Source organism: Carica papaya, chromosome 5, assembly GCF_054855325.1.
Source record: "Carica papaya isolate Zhongbai chromosome 5, ASM5485532v1, whole genome shotgun sequence".
In the NCBI taxonomy this organism is placed as follows: Eukaryota; Viridiplantae; Streptophyta; class Magnoliopsida; order Brassicales; family Caricaceae; genus Carica; species Carica papaya.
The window spans coordinates 19,258,907-19,274,984 of NC_142313.1; the positions used below are offsets into that span (position 1 = coordinate 19,258,907).

The window sequence follows — 16,078 nt, forward strand, 5'->3', positions numbered from 1 at the left end:
CAAGGCGCCGGGACATTTCGTTTAATATTAGAACTAGAAGAAGAGGTGAGGTACGAGCACAGCGAATCAAATGACGGGAGAGTAGAGGGACAGAGAAGGGGCATATGTATTTGCGGCGCAAACAAGAAAAGGTGCGATCATACCAGCACTAGTTCACCGGATCCCATCAGAACTTTGCAGTTATGCGTGCTTGAGCGAGAGAAATATTAGGATGGGTTACCTCCTGGGAAGCTCTCGGTTCTCGTGTTGCATCTTTCTTTTTTCAGACTGGGCATTAAACGTTACGCGGGATCGGAGCGACGATCCATTGGTTCATTCCCAAACGTGAGTCACAGCGCCGGGGCATTTTTTTTAATATTTTTCGCGCATTCAATTAAAGCCCATCACGTGATAAGAGTGTCTGCGAGCATATTACATAGTAGAACAACAAAAAACGAGGTACGGCGCTATCCGTTCATATGGGCATGAGTGGAGGCGCCGAAGTATTTTGCTTGATATTAGAATTAGATGCAGAGGTAAGGTTCGCGCACAATGAAACTAACAACGGGAGGGGACAGGGAAGGAGAAGAGGTATATGTACTTTTGGCAAAACTAGAACGGGTGCGATCATACCAGTACTAGTTCACCGGATCGCATCTGAACTCCGTAGTTAAGCGTGCTTGGGCGAGACTAGTACTAGGATGGGTGATCTCCTGGGAAGTTATCGTGTTGAACCATTCTTTTTGCAGACGGGGCGTTAAACATTCAATTGGACCAGAACGATGGTCCGCCGGTTCATTTGCAAACGTGAGTCACTGCACTGGAGCAGTTTTCTTAATATTTTTTCAGCATTCAATTAAAGCCCATCACATGATGAGACTGTAATTGCGAGCATCTTAAATAGTAGAACAACAAAAAACGAGAGGCGGCAGGCGATTCATTCATATGGGCATGAGTCGAGATGGGTCGTTCGACGTTACGAGCTACTGGAACTATAGTTCGCTGGTTTATTCACAAATGTGAGTCACGGTGCCGGGGCATTTTACTTGATATTAGAACGAGAAAGAGAGGTGCAATGTGCACGCACAAAGAAACAAATGACGGGAGGGGAGAGGGAAGGAGAATGAGTGTATGTATTTGCAGCGCAGAATGAAAAAGGTGCGATCATACCAGCACTAATGCACCAGATCCCATCAGAACTCCGTAGTTAAATGTGCTTGGGAGAGAGAAATACTAGGATGGTTGACCTCCTAGGAAGTCCTCGTGTTGCACCCATTTTTTTGCAGATGGGTTGTTCGATGTTACGCGCGAGAAGAACTATAGTCTGCTATTTTATTCATAAATGTGTGTCACGTTGTCGGGGCATTTTACTTGATATTAGAACTAGAAGGAGAAGTGCAGTGTGCACGCACAAGGAAATAAATGAGAAAAAAGGGGAGGAAAGGAGAAGGAGTGTATGTATTTGCAGCGCGAATGAAACAGGTGCAATCATACCAGCACTAATGCACCGGATCCCATCAGAACTCCGCATTTAAGTGTGCTTGGGTGAGAGTAGTACTAGGATGGGTGACCTCTTGGGAAGAACTCGTGTTGCACCCATGTTTTTGCAGATAGGTCGTTCGACGTTGTTCGCGATTGAAACTATAGTCTGCTAATTTATTCGCAAATATGAGTCATGGCACCGGGGCATTTTACTTGATATTAGAACGAGAAGGAGAGGTGCAGTGTGCACGCACAAGGAAACAAATTATGGGAGGGGGGAGGGAAGGAGTGTATGTATTTGCAGTGCAGAAGCAAACAAGTGCGATCATACTAGCACTAATGCACCGGATCCCATAAGAACTCCGGAGTTAAATATTCTTGGGTGAGTGTAGTACTAGAAGTGGTGACCTCTTGGAAAGTACTCGTGTTGCACCCATTTTTTTGTGAATGGGTTATTTGACATTACGCACGACTGGAACTATGGTCCGTTTATTTTTTGGCAAATGTGAGTCACAGCACCAGGGCATTTTACTTGATATTAGAACAAGAATGAGAGGTGCAATGTGCACGCACATGGAAACAAATGACGGGAGGGAGGAGAGAAGGAGAAGGAGTGTATGTATTTGCAGCGCATAATGAAATATGTGCGATCATACTAACATTAATGCACCGGATCTCATTAGAACTCTGCAGTTAAGTGTGTTTGGGCGAGAGTACTACTAGGATGGGTGACCTTTGGGAAATTCTCGTGTTGCACCCATCTTTTTCTTAATATTTTTCGTGCATCCATTTATAGTCCACCACGTGACAAGAGTGTCATTACGAGCATCGTAAATAATAGAACAAGCAAAACAGAGGTGCGGTGGGCGGTCCGTTTATCTGGGTGTGAGTCGAGACAACGGGGCATTTTGTTTGATATTACAACTAGAAGTAGAGGTGCGGTGTCCACACAGAATGAAACAAATGATGGGAGGGGGGAGGGAAAGAGAAGGGGTATATGTATTTGAAGTAAAGAATAGGACGGGTGGGATCATACTAGCACTAAGGCATCGAATCCCATCATAATCTACAGTTAAGCGTGTTTAGGTGAGAGTAGTACTAGGATGAGTGACCTCCTAGGAAGTGCTTGTGTTGCACACGTCTTTTTACGGACAGGGCATCAAACGTTACGCGCGATTGGAGCCATAGTCTGCTAGTTCATTTGCCGGAGTGAGTTGCCGCACCGGGGCATTTTGCTTACTTTTTTTGTGCACTCATTTATAGTCCACCACGTGATAAGAGAGTCCTTACGAGCATCTTACATAGTAGAATAACGAAAAAAAAGTGTGGCAGGTGATCTTTTAATCTAGGCATAAGTCGAGGCGCTTGGGCATTCTGCTTGATATTAGAACTAGAAACAGAGATGCAGTGTGCGCGCACAGCCAAAACAATGACAGGAGAGGGGAGGAAAAAAGAAGGTGTATATGTATTTGCAATGCGGAATGGAAGGGGTGCGGTCATACTAGCACTAATGCACCGGATCCCATCGAACTATGCAGTTAAGCATGCTTGGGCGATAGTAGTACTAGGATCGGTAACCTCCTGAGAAGTCCTCGTGTTGAACTGTCTTTTAGCAAACGGGGCAGAAAACGATACATGTGATTGGAGCCACAATCCGCTGGTATGAGTCGTGTCGCCAGAAAATTTTGCTTACTATTTTTTCGTGCATTCATTTATAGTCTACCACGTGATAAGAGTGTCATTACGAGCATCTTGCATAGTAAAATAAAGAAAAATGAGGTAAGACGGGCGGTCCTTTCTTCTGGCGTGAGTCGAGGTATCGGGACATTTTGTTTGATATTAGAACTATAAACAGAGGTACGGTGTGTGTGCACAGCGAAAAAAATGACAGGTAGGTGGAGGGAAGGAGAAGGGGTATATGCATTTGAAGCGCGAAATGGAAGGGGTGCAATCATACTAGCTTAATACACCGGATCCCATCGAACTCCTTAGTTAAGTGTGCTTGGGCGAGAGTAGTACTAGGATGGGTGACCTCCTGAGAAGTTCTCTTGTTGCACCCGTCTTTTACAGATGGGGTATCAAACGTTACGCGCGATCGGAGCCACAGTCTGCCGGCATGAGTAGCGACGTTAAAAAATTTTGCTTAATATTTTATGTGCACTTATTTGTAGTCCACAACGTAATAAGAGTCTCATTATGAGAGTCTTACATAGTAGAACAATGAAAAAAGAGGCACAAGGGGCCTCCGTTCTTCTGGGCGTGAGTTGAGGCGACATGGCATTTCTCTCTATATTAGAACTAGAAACAGAGATGCAGTATGCCCGCATAGCAAAATAAATGATGGGAAGGGGCAGGGAAGGAGAAGGGCTATATGTATTTGCAGTTGGGAATTGGACAGTTGCGATCATACAAACACTAATGCATAGGATCCCATCAGAACTCTATAGTCAAGCGTGCTTAGGCGAGATTAGTTCTAGGATGGGTGACCTTCTGGAAAGTCCTCGTGTTGAACCTATTTTTTTTATACGGGGTGTTAAATGTTAAGTGCAATCGGAGCCACAGTCTGTCGGTATGAGTCACGGGGTTTGAAAATTTTGCTTAATATTTTTCGTGCATTCATTTATAGTCCACCACGTGATAAGAGTGTCATTACGAGTATCTACATAGTATAACAATGAAAAATAAGGCACGGCGGGCGATCCATTCATCTAGGCGTGAGTCGAGGTGCCGGGGTATTTCGCTTGATATTAGAACTAGAAACAGATGTGTGGTGTGTGCGTACAACGAAACAAATGATGGAAGGGGTGAGGGAAGGAGAAGGGGTATATGTACTTGCAGCGTGGAATGGAAGGGGTGCAACCATACCTGCACTAATGCACTGGATCCCATCGAATTTCGTAGTTAAGTGTGCTTGGGCGGAAGTAGTTCTAGGATGGGTGACTTCCTGGAAAGTTCTCATGTTCCACTCGTTTTTTTGCTGACGGGACATTAAACATTATGCGTGATCAAAGCCATTGTCCCTCGGAGTGAGTCGCAACGCTAAGACATTTTTCTTAATATTTTTCGTGCATTCATTTATAGTTCGCCACGTGATAAGAGTGTCATTATGAGCATCTTACATAGTCGAATAACCAAAAATGAGGTGCAGGGGGTAGTCCGTTCATCTGGGCATGAGTCGAGGCACCGGAGCATTTTGCTCTATATTAGAATTATAAGCAGAGGTGTGGTGTTCGCACATAGCGAAACAAATAACAGGGGGGAAGGGAGGGAGAAAAGGTATATGTATTTGTAGCGCAAAATAGAAGAGGTACGATCATACTAGCACTTATGCACCGGATCCCATCGAACTCCGTAGTTGAGCGTTCTTTGGCGAGAGTAGTACTAGGATAGATGATCTTTTGGGTAGTTTTCGTGTTGCGCTCGTCTTTTTACGGATGGGGTGTTAAACGTTATGCGCAATAGGAGCCATAGTCCGCCGGCTTGAGTCGTGGCGTCAGATTTTTCGTGCATTCATTTATAGTCCATCACGAGATAAAAATGTCATTACGATTATCTTACATAGTAGAACAATGAAAATAGAGTTGTGGCGGGTGGTCTTTTCATCTGGGCATGAGTCGAGTTGCTTTGGCATTTTGCTTGATATTAGAACTAGAAATAGAGGTGCGGTGTGCGCGCACAATAAAATAAATGATGAGATGGGAGAGGGAAGAAGAAGTGGTATATGTATTTACAGCGCGTAATGGAAGGAGTTCGATCATACCAGCACTAATGCATCAAATCCCATCAAACTTCATAGTTAATTGTGCTTGGGCGAGAGTAGTACTAGGATGGGTGACCTCTTAGGAAGTTCGCATGTTGCACCCTTCTTTTTGTAGATGGGGTATTACGCGGGACTAGAGCGACAATCGCCGGTTAATTCGCAAACATGAGTCATGGCACCGGAGCATTTTGCTTAATACTATTCGTGCATTTAATTATAACCCACTACGTGATAAGATTATTATTACGAGCATCTTACATAGTAGAACAACAAAAAAAGGAGGTGCAGCGGGTGTTCTGTTCATATAGACATGAGGCGAGGTGCCGGGACATTTCGCTTGATATTAGAACTAGAAGTAGAGGTGCGTTGCGCGCACAATGAAATAATGACGGGAAGGGAGAGGGAAGGAGAAGGGATATATTTCTTTGCAGCACAAATTAGAAGGGGTGCGATCATACCAGCACTAGTTCACGGGATCCATCAGAACTCTGCAGTTAAGTGTGTTTGGGTGAGAGTAGTTCTACGATGGGTTACCTCTTGGGAAGCACTCGTGTTGCACCCTTTTTTTTACAGACATGGCATTAAATGTTACGCGGTACTGGAGCGACGGTCCGCTTGTTCATTCGTAAACGTGAGTCACGGTGCCGGGGCATTTTGCTTAATACTTTTCGTGCATTCAATTAAAGCCCTTCACGTGATGAGAGTGTCATTGCGAGCATCTTAAATAGTAGAACAACGAAAATTGAGGTGTGGCGAGCGATCCGTTCATATGGGCATGAGTCGAGGTGCCAGGGCATTTGACTTGATATTAGAAGCAGAGATGAGTTGCGCGCACAGCGAAATAAATGACGGGAAGGGAGAGGGAAGAAGAAGTGGTATATGTCTTTGCGGCGCAAATTAGAAGGGGTGCGATCATACCAGCACTAGTTCAACGGATCCCATCAAAACTCCGCAGTCAAGCATGCTTGGGCGAGAGTAGTAGTACTAGGATGGGTGACCTCTTGGGAAGTGCTCGTGTTGCACCCTTCTTTCTACAGATGGGACGTTAAATGTTATGCGGGACCAGAGCGACGGTCTGCCTGGCCATTTTGCTTAATATTTTTTACACATTCAATTAAAATCAATCACGTGATACGAGTGTCATTGCGTGTACCTTACATAATATAACAAAAAAAATGAGGTGCGGTGGGTGATCTGTTCATATGGGCATGAGTCGAGGCACCGGGGGGCATTTTGCTTAATATTAGAACTAGAAAAAGAGGTGAGGTGTGCGCACAGTGAATCAACGACAGGAGGGGAGAGAAAAGTAGAAGGGGCATATGTATTTGCGGTGCAAACAAGAAAGGGTGCGATCATACCAGCATTAGTTCACCAGATTCCATCAGAACTCTACAGTTATGCGTGCTTGGGCGAGAATAGTACTAGGATGGGTTACCTCCTAGGAAGCTATCAGCTCTCGTGTTGCATCCTTCTTTTCTTAGACTGGGCGTTAAACGTTACGCGGGACTGGAGCGACGATCCACCTGTTCATTCGCAAATGTGAGTAATGGCGTCGGGGCATTTTGTTTAATACTTTTCGCGCATTCAATTAAAGCCCATGACATGATAAGAGTGTCTGCGAGCATATTACATAGTAGAACAACAAAAAACGAGAAGCAGTGGTGACCTCTTGGGAAGTCCTTGTGTTGCACCTATTTTTTTCAGATGGGGAGTTCGATATTACGAGCGGTTGGAACTATGGTCCACTGATTTATTCACAAGTGTGAGTCATGGCGCCGAGGCATTTTACTTGATATTAGAACGAGAAGGAGAGGTGCAGTGTACACGCACAAGGAAACAAATGACAGGAGGGGGGAGGGAAGGAGAAGGAGTGTATGTATTTGCAGCGCGCAATGAAACAAGTGCGATCATACTAGCACTAATGCACCGGATACCATCACAACTCTGTAGTTAAGTGTGCATGGACAAGAGTAGTACTAGGATGGGTGACCTCTAAGGAAGTCCTTGTGTTACACCCATTTTTTTGCAGATGGGTCCTTCGACGTTACGCGCGACTAGAACAATGGTTCGCTGGTTTATTCGCAAATGTGAGTCACGGTGCTAGGACATTTTACTTGATATTAGAACGAGAAGGAGTCATGGCACCGAGGTATTTTACTTGATATTAGAATGAGAAGGAGAGGTGCAGTGTATACGCACAAGGAAACAAATGACAGGAGAGGGGAGGGGAGGAGAAGGAGTGTATGTATTTGCAGCTCAGAATGAAATAGGTGCGATCATACCAGCACTAATGCACCTGATACCATCACAACTCCGTTGTTAAGTGTGCTTGGAAAAGAGTAGTACTAGGATGGGTGACCTTTTAGGAAGTCCTCGTGTTGCACCTATTTTCTTGCAGATGGGTCTTTCGACGTTACGCGCGACAAGAACAATAGTTCACTAGCTTATTTGCAAATGTGAGCCATGGTGCCGGGACATTTTACTTGATATTAGAACAAGAAGGAGAGGTGTAGTGTGCATGCACTGTATGTATTTACAGTGCAGAATAAAAAATGTGCGATCATACCAGCACTAATGCACCGGATCCCATCAGAACTCCGCAGTTATTCTTAGGCGAGAGTAGTACTAGGATGGGTGATCTCCTCGTGTTGCACTCATTTTTTTGGAGATGGGTCCTTCGACGTTACGCGCGACTGGAACTATGGTTTGCTGGTTTATTCACAAATGTGAGTCACGGTGCCGGGACATTTTACTTGATATTAGAACAAGAATGAGAGGTGCAGTGTGCACGCACAAGGAAACAAATGACGGGATGGAGGAGGGAAGTAGAAGGAGTGTATGTATTTGTAGGGCAGAATGGAACAGGTGCCATCATACAATCATTAATTCTCTTCTCTGTCTTAACTAACCAGTAATCGATCTCTTCAAAGGAGGATGCTCCTATAAAAGTAAATGAGTTTAGTCTTTTATATCTCTCAATATAGTCTAGGTCCATCATGAAAGGAACTGGGTCCCGTGGAAGAGGGACTAGATTGTGCTGGGGATAGACCAAATGACCCTGTGGTGGTACTGGATGATACAGTGGGGGCACCGAATTGTACTGTGGTGGTGCCGAGTAATGTGGTTAGGGCACCAGGCTATACTGTGGTGGTGTTAGGTGATACGGTGGGCACTATATCATAATGTGGTGGTGCCGGATGGTACTGTGGAGGAGTAGAGTCATACCGGGGTGGCTCAGGATCCTCCCACTATAGGGGTGGCTTAGGATCCTCCCACTACAGGGGTAGGTCAACCTGTGGCAGTGGGGGAAGGTCAAGTAGCTCCCTCCTTTCCTTCCGGGCCTGCTGGGCAACGATGAGTCTCTCTAGCATTTTAAATAGTCAGTCAATATCCTCTCAAAGCGAACCCTCCCAGGTGCAGTGTGCACGCACAAGGAAACAAATGACGAGATGGGGGAGGGAAGGAGAATGAGTGTATGTATTTGCAGCGCGGAATGAAACAAGTCCGATCATACCAGCACTAATTCACCAGATCCCATCAAAACTCCACAATTAAGTGTGCTTGGGCGAGAGTAGTTTTAGGATGGTTGACCTCCTGGGAAATATTCGTGTTGCACCCATTTTTTTGCAGATCGTTTGATGTTACGCGCGACTGGAACTTTGGTCCGCTGATTTATTCGCAAATGTGAGTCATGGCGCCAATGCATTTCACTTGATATTAGAACGAGAAGGAGATGTGCATTTTGCACGCACAATGAAACCAATGACGGGAGGGTGGAGGGAAGGAGAAGATGTGTATGAATTTGCGGCGCGAAATGAAATAGGTGCCATCATACCATCACTAATTCACCCGATCCCATCATAACTCCGCAGTTAAATGTGTTTGGGCGAGTGTTGTACTAGGAATGGTGACCTCTTGGGAAGTCCTTGTGTTTCATCTATTTTTTTCAGATGGGGCGTTCGACGTTAAGTGCCATTGAAACTATGGTCCGTTGGTTTATTCGCAAATGTGAGATACGACGCCGAGGCATTTTATTTGATATTAGAATGAGAAGAAGAGCTGCAGTATGCACGCACAAGGAAACAAATGACGGGAGGGTGGAGGGAAGGAGAAGGTGTGTATGTATTTGCAGCATGGAATGAAACAGGTGTGATCATACCAACACTAATGCATCGAATTATGTCAGAACTCTGCAGTTATGTGTGCTTGGGCGAGAGTAGTACTAGGATGGGTGACCTCCTGGGAAGTACTCTTGTTGTACCCATTTTTTTCCAGATGGGTCGTTCGACGTTACGCACGACTGGAACTATGGTCCGCTGGTTTATTCGCAAATATGAGTCACGGTGTCGAGACATTTTACTTGATATTAAAATGAGAAGGAGAGTTGGAGTGTGCACGCACAAGGAAACAAATGACGGGAGGGGGGAGGGAAGGAGAAGGAGTGTATGTATTTGAAGCACCGAATGAAATAGGTGCCATTATACCATCACTAATTCACCGGATCCCATCAGACCTCTGCAGTTAAGCGTGCTTGGGCTAGAGTAGTATTAGGATGGGTGAGCTCCTGAGAAGTACTCGTGTTGCACCTATTTTTTTACAAATGGGTTGTTTGACGTTACGCGCGAGTGGAACTATGGTTCGCTAGTTTATTCATAAATGTGAGTCAAGGCGTTGGTGTATATACTTGATATTATAAAAAGAAGCAGAGGTTCAGTGTGCACGCACAAGGAAACAAGTGACAGGAGGGGGGAGAGAAGGAAAAAGAGTGTATATATTTGCAGCGCATAATGAAACAAGTGCGATCATACCAGCACTAATTCAACAGATCCCATCAGAACTCCGCAATTAAGTATACTTGGGCGAGAGTAGTATTAGGATGGGCGACCTCTTAGGAAGTACTCGTGTTGCACCCGTTTTTTTGCAGATGGGTCGTTCGATGTTATGCACGACTGGAACTTTGATCCACTGGTTTATTCGCAAATGTGAGTCACGTCGCCGATGCATTTTACTTAATATTAGAGCGAGAAAGAGAGGCGCAGTGTACACGCACAAGGAAACAAATAATGGGAGGTGGGAGGAAATGAGAAGTGGTGTATGCATTTGCAGCGCGAAATGAAACATGTGCGATCATAACAGCACTAATTCACTGGATCCCATTAGAACTCCGCATTTAAATCTGCTTGGGTGAGAGTAATACTAAGATGTGTGACCTCATCGGAAGTACTCATGTTGCATCTATTTTTTTGCAGATGGGTCACTCGATGTTAAGCGCGACTCGAACTACGTTCCGCTGGTTTATTCGCAAATGTGAGTGACGGTGTTGAGGCATTTTACTTGATATTAGAACGAGAAGTAGAGGTGCAGTGTGCACGCACAAGGAAACAAATGAAGGGAGGGGGGAGGGAAGGAGAATGAGTGTATGTATTTGCCGCGTTGAATGAAACAGGTGCCATTATACCATTCATAATTCACCGGATACCATCAGAACTCTGAAGTTAAATGTACTTGGGTGAGAGTAGTATTTGGATGGGTGACCTATTGGGAAGTACTCGTGTCGCACCTATTTTTTTACAGATGGGTCGTTCGATGTTACGCGCGACTAGAACTATGGTCCGCTGGTTTATTCGCAAATGAGAGTCATGGCACCGATGCATTTTACTTAATATTAGAACGAGAAGTAGATGTGCAGTGTGATTGCACAAGGAAACAAATGACGGGAGGGGGGAGGGAAGAAGAAGGAGTGTATTTATTTACAACGCAGAATGAAACAGGCGCGATCATACCAGCACTAATGCACTGGATCCCATCAGAACTCCGCATTTAAGTGTGCTCGGGTAAGAGTAGTACTAGGATGGGTGACCTCCTGGAAAGTCCTCGTATTGCAACCATTTTTTTTACAAATGGGTCGTTCGACGTTACGCGCGACTGGAACTATGGTCCGCTGGTTTATTCGCAAATGTGGGTCATGGTGCAGGGTCATTTTACTTGATATTATAATGAGAAAGAGAGTTGCAGTGTGCATGCACAAGGAAACAAATGACAGGAGGGGGGATGGAAGGAGAAAGAGCGTATGTATTTGCAGTGCAGAATGAAACATTTGCGATCATAACATCACTAATTCACCAGATCAAATCAAAACTCTGGAGTTAAGTGTGTTTGGGCAAGAGTAGTACTAGGATGGGTGACCTCCTAGGAAGTCCTCGTGTTTCACCTATTTTTTTACAGATGGGTCCTTCGACATTACACGCGACTGAAACTATGGTCCGCTGGTTTATTCGCAAATATGAGTCACGGCGCCGGAGCATTTTACTTGATATTAGAACAAGAAGGAGAGGTGCATTGTCCACGCACAATGAAACAAATGACTTGAGGGGTGAGGGAAGGAGAAGGAGGGTATGTATTTGCATCGCAAAATGACACAGGTGCCATTATACCAGCACTAATGCACCGGATCCTGTTAGAACTCCGTAGTTAAGTGTTCTTGGGCGAGAGTAGTACTAGAATGGGTGACCTCCTAGGAAGTTCTCATGTTACACCTATTTTTTTACAGATGGGTCGTTCGACGTTACGCGCGACTGGAACTATGTCCACTTGTTTATTCGCAAATGTGAGTCACAGCGCGGGTCATTTTACTTGATATTAGAACGAGAATGAGAGGTGCAGTTTGCACGTACAAGGAAACAAATGACGGGAGGGGGGAGGGACGGAGAAGGAGTCTATGTATTTGCAGTGCAGAAAGAAAAAGGTGCCATTACACCGTCACTTATTCACCGGATCCCATCCTAACTCCGCAATTAAATGTTATTTAGCGAGTGTAGTACTAGAAGCCGTGACCTCCTTGGAAGTCCATGTGTTGCACCTATTTTTTTCATATGGGGCGTTCGACATTACGCGCGACTAGAACTATGGTCTGCTGGTTTATTTACAAATGTGAGTCACAGCACCGAGACATTTTACTTGATATTAGAACGAGAAGCAGAGGTGCAGTGTGCACGCACAAAGAAACAAATGACGGGAGGGGGGAGGGAAAGAGAAGGAGTGTATGTATTTGCAACACAGAATGAAACAGGTGCCATTATACCATCACTAATTCACCGGATCCCATTAGAACTCCGCAGTTAAATGTGCGTGGGCGAGTGTTGTACTAGGAGTTGTGACCCCCTAGGAAGTCCCCGTGTTGCACCCATTTTTTCGCAGATGGGTCGTTCGACGTTACGCACGACTGGAACTATGTTCCGCTGGTTTATTCGTAAATGTGAGTGACGACACCGGAACATTTTACTTGATATTAGAACGAGAAGGAGAGGTGCAGTGTGCACGCACAAGGAAACAAATTACGGAAGGGGGGAGAAAAAGAGAAGTATTGTATGTATTTGCACCGCAGAATAAAAAAGGTGCGATCATACCAGCACTAATGCACCGGATCCCTTCAGAACTCTGCTGTTAAGTGTGCTCGGGCGAGAGTAGTACTAGGATGGGTGACCTCGTGGGAAGTACTCGTGTTGCACCTATTTTTTTTCAGATGGGTCGTTTGATGTCACACGCGACTAGAGATATGGTCCTCTGGTTTATACGCAAATGCGAGTCGCGGCGTGGGAGCATTTTAATCGATATTAGAACTAGAAGGAGAGGTGCAGTGTACACACACAGGGAAACAAATGACAGGAGGGGGGAGGGAATGAGAAAGAGTGTATGTTTTTACAGAGCGGAATAAAACAGGTGTGATCATACCATCACTAATGCACCGGATCAAATCAGAACTCCGCATTTAAGTTTGCTTGGGCGAGAGTAGTTCTAGAAAGGGTGACCTCCTCGGAAGTACTCGTGGTGCACCCATTTTTTTGCAGATGGGTCGTTCGACGTTATGTGCGACTGAAACTATGGTCTGCTGGTTTATTCGTAAATGTGAGTCACGGCTCTGGGGCATTTTACTTGATATTAGAACGAGAAGTAGAGGTGCAGCATGTACGCATAATGAAACAGGTAATTGCAGCGCAAAATGAAACAGGTTCCATTATACCATCACTAATTCACCGGATCCCATCAGAACTCTGCAGTTAAATGTACTTGGTTGAGTGTAGTATTAGGAGTGGTTACCTCCTGGGAAGTTCTCGTGTTGCACCTATTTTTTTTCAGATGGGGTGTTCAACGTTTCGCGCGATTGGAACTATGCTCTGCTTGTTTATTCGTAAATGTGTGTCATGGCGCCGAGGCATTTTACTTGATATTAGAACGAGAAGAAGAGGTGCAATGTGCACTCACAAGGAAATAAATTACGGGAAGGGGGAGGGAAGGAAAAGGAGTGTAGGTATTTACATTGCAGAATAAAACATGTGCCATTATACCATCACTAATGCACCGGATTCCATCAGAATTCCGCAGTTAACTGTGTTTGGGCGAGTGCAGTACTAGCAGTGGTGGCCTCTTAGGAAGTCCTAGTGTTGCACCTATTTTTTTTAGATGGGGCGTTCGATGTTACGCGTGACTGGAACTATGGTCCGCTAGTTTATTCACAAATGTGAGTCACGATGACAGAGTATTTTACTGTATATTAGAACGAGAAGGAGAGATGCAGTGTGCACACACAAGAAAACAAATTACAAGAGGGGGGAGAAAATGAGATGGAGTGTATGTATTTGCAGCGTAGAATGAAATAGGTCCAATTATACCATCACTAATTCACTGGATCCCGTCAGAACTCTACAGTTAAGTGTGCTTAGGCGAGAGTAGTACTAGGATGGGTATCCTTCTGGGAATCCTCATGTTGCACCAATTTTTTTACAGATGAGTCGTTTGACGTTACGCGCGATTGGAACTATGGTCCGCTGGTTCATTCGTAAATGTGAGTCACGGCGCCGAAGCATTTTACTTGATATTAAAATGAGAAGAAGAGGTGCAGTGTGCAGAAACAAATGACGGGAGGGGGGAGGGAAGGAGAATGAGTGTATGTATTTGCAGCACGGAATGAAACGGGTGCCACTATACCATTACTAATTCATTGGATCCCATTAGAACTCCGCAGTTAAATGTGCTTGGGCAAGTGTAGTATTAGGAGTGGTGACCTCTTGGGAAGTCCTCGTGTTGCACCCATTTTTTTCACATGGATCATTCGACGTTACGCGCGACGGGAACTATGGTCCGCTAGTTTATTCGCAAATATGTGTCACGACGTTGGGACATTTTATTTGATATTAGAACGAGAAGCAGAGGTGTAGTGTGCACGCACAAGAAAACAAATGACGAGAACGGGGATGGAAGGAGAAGGTGTGTGTGTTTTTGAAGCGCGAAATGAAACAGGTGCGATCATACCAGCACTAATGCACCAGATCCCATTAGAATTCCGCAGTTATGTTTGCTTAGGCGAGAGTAGTAGTAGGATGGGTGACCTCCTCGGAAGTACTCGTGTTGCGCCTATTTTTTTGCAAATGATTCTTTCGACGTTACGTGCGACTTGAATTATGGTCTGCAGGTTTATTTGCAAACGTGAGTCACAGCGCCGTGACATTTTACTTGATATTAGAACGAGAACGAGAGGTGCAGTGCGCACGCACAAGGAAACAAATGACGGGAGGGGGAAGAAAGGAGAAATAGTGTATGTATTTGCAGTGCGAAAATAAATAGGTGCGATCATACCAGCACTAATGCACCGGATCCCATCAGAACTCCGCATTTAAGTGTGTTTGGGCGAGAGTAGTACTCGGATGGGTGACCTCCTGGAAAGTCCTCGTGTTGTACCAATTTTTTTTCAAACGGGTCGTTCGATGTTACACGCGATTGGAACTATGGTCCGCTGGTTTATAGGCAAATGTGAGTCAAGAAGCAGGGGCATTTTAATCGATATTAGAACGAGAAGGAGAGGTGCAGTGTGAACGCACAAGAAAACAAATGATGGGAGGGGGGAGGGAAGGAGAAGGAGTGTATGTATTTGTAGCACGAAATAAAATAGGTGCGATCATACTAGTACAAATGCACCGGATCCCATCAGAACTCCGCAGTTAAGTGTGCTTTGGCCAAAGTAGTACAAGGATGGGTTACCTCCTAGGAAGTTCTCGTGTTGCACCCATTTTTTTTCATATGGGTCGTTCGACGTTACGCGCAACTGGAACTATTGTCTGCTGGTTTATACGCAAATGTGAGTCAACACACAGGGGCATTTTAATTGATATTAGAACTATAAACAGGGGGTAGTTCGTTTATCTGGGCGTGAGTCGAGGCGCCGGAGCATTTTGCTCTATATTAGAACTATAAGGAAAGGTACAATGTTCGCGCATAGCGAAACAAATAACAGGGGGGAGGGATGGAGAAGGGGTATATGTATTTGTAGCGCAAAATAGAAGAGGTGCGATCATCCTAGCACTAATGCATCAGATCCCAACGAACTCCGTAGTTGAGCGTGTTTTGGCGAGAGTAGTACTAGGATGGGTGATCTTTTGGGAAGTCCTCGTGTTGCCCCCATCTTTTTACGGATGGGGTGTTAAACGTTATGCGCAATAGGAGCCGTAGTCTGCCGGCATGAGTCATGGCGCCAGAATATTTTGCTCAATATTTTTTGTGCATTCATTTATAGTCCACTACATGATAAGAGTGTCAATACAAACATCTTACATAGTAGAACAATGAAAAATGAGGTACGACAGGCGGTCCGTTTATCTAGGCGTGAGTCGAGGTACTCGGACATTTCGTTTGATATTAGAACTACAAACAGAGGTGTAGTGTGCATGCACAGCGAAACAAATGACGGGAGGGGGGAGGGAAGGAGAAGGGGTATATGTATTTGCAGCACAGAATGGAAGGGGTGCGATAATACCAACACTAATGCATCGGATCCTGTCGAACTCCGCAGTAAAGCGTGCTCTG

The 16,078-nt window shown here is 45.0% G+C and overlaps 1 non-coding gene and 15 pseudogenes across 1 annotated transcript; all 16 read left to right on the top strand.

Moving 5' to 3' along the window:
* The first annotated feature begins 598 nt into the window (after positions 1 to 598).
* On the top strand, positions 599 to 717 carry LOC148254296 (5S ribosomal RNA; annotated as a pseudogene).
* A 418-nt stretch (positions 718 to 1,135) lies between these two features.
* Positions 1,136 to 1,254, top strand: LOC148254297 (5S ribosomal RNA; annotated as a pseudogene).
* Positions 1,255 to 1,459: 205 nt separating this feature from the next.
* On the top strand, positions 1,460 to 1,578 carry LOC148254298 (5S ribosomal RNA; annotated as a pseudogene).
* A 525-nt stretch (positions 1,579 to 2,103) lies between these two features.
* LOC148254299 (5S ribosomal RNA) lies at positions 2,104 to 2,221 on the top strand (annotated as a pseudogene).
* A 1,183-nt stretch (positions 2,222 to 3,404) lies between these two features.
* LOC148254300 (5S ribosomal RNA) lies at positions 3,405 to 3,521 on the top strand (annotated as a pseudogene).
* A 2,144-nt stretch (positions 3,522 to 5,665) lies between these two features.
* Positions 5,666 to 5,783, top strand: LOC148254301 (5S ribosomal RNA; annotated as a pseudogene).
* A 342-nt stretch (positions 5,784 to 6,125) lies between these two features.
* LOC148254302 (5S ribosomal RNA) lies at positions 6,126 to 6,247 on the top strand (annotated as a pseudogene).
* Positions 6,248 to 7,120: 873 nt separating this feature from the next.
* On the top strand, positions 7,121 to 7,239 carry LOC148254303 (5S ribosomal RNA; annotated as a pseudogene).
* A 250-nt stretch (positions 7,240 to 7,489) lies between these two features.
* LOC148254304 (5S ribosomal RNA) lies at positions 7,490 to 7,608 on the top strand (annotated as a pseudogene).
* Positions 7,609 to 9,691: 2,083 nt separating this feature from the next.
* On the top strand, positions 9,692 to 9,810 carry LOC148254305 (5S ribosomal RNA; annotated as a pseudogene).
* A 1,180-nt stretch (positions 9,811 to 10,990) lies between these two features.
* LOC148254306 (5S ribosomal RNA) lies at positions 10,991 to 11,109 on the top strand (annotated as a pseudogene).
* Positions 11,110 to 11,641: 532 nt separating this feature from the next.
* On the top strand, positions 11,642 to 11,760 carry LOC148254307 (5S ribosomal RNA; annotated as a pseudogene).
* Positions 11,761 to 12,613: 853 nt separating this feature from the next.
* On the top strand, positions 12,614 to 12,732 carry LOC148254308 (5S ribosomal RNA). Its single transcript, XR_015820656.1, has one exon. It is a non-coding gene; the product is annotated as a 5S ribosomal RNA (ribosomal RNA).
* A 1,784-nt stretch (positions 12,733 to 14,516) lies between these two features.
* LOC148254309 (5S ribosomal RNA) lies at positions 14,517 to 14,635 on the top strand (annotated as a pseudogene).
* Positions 14,636 to 14,840: 205 nt separating this feature from the next.
* LOC148254310 (5S ribosomal RNA) lies at positions 14,841 to 14,959 on the top strand (annotated as a pseudogene).
* A 206-nt stretch (positions 14,960 to 15,165) lies between these two features.
* LOC148254311 (5S ribosomal RNA) lies at positions 15,166 to 15,284 on the top strand (annotated as a pseudogene).
* The last annotated feature ends 794 nt before the right edge of the window (positions 15,285 to 16,078 follow it).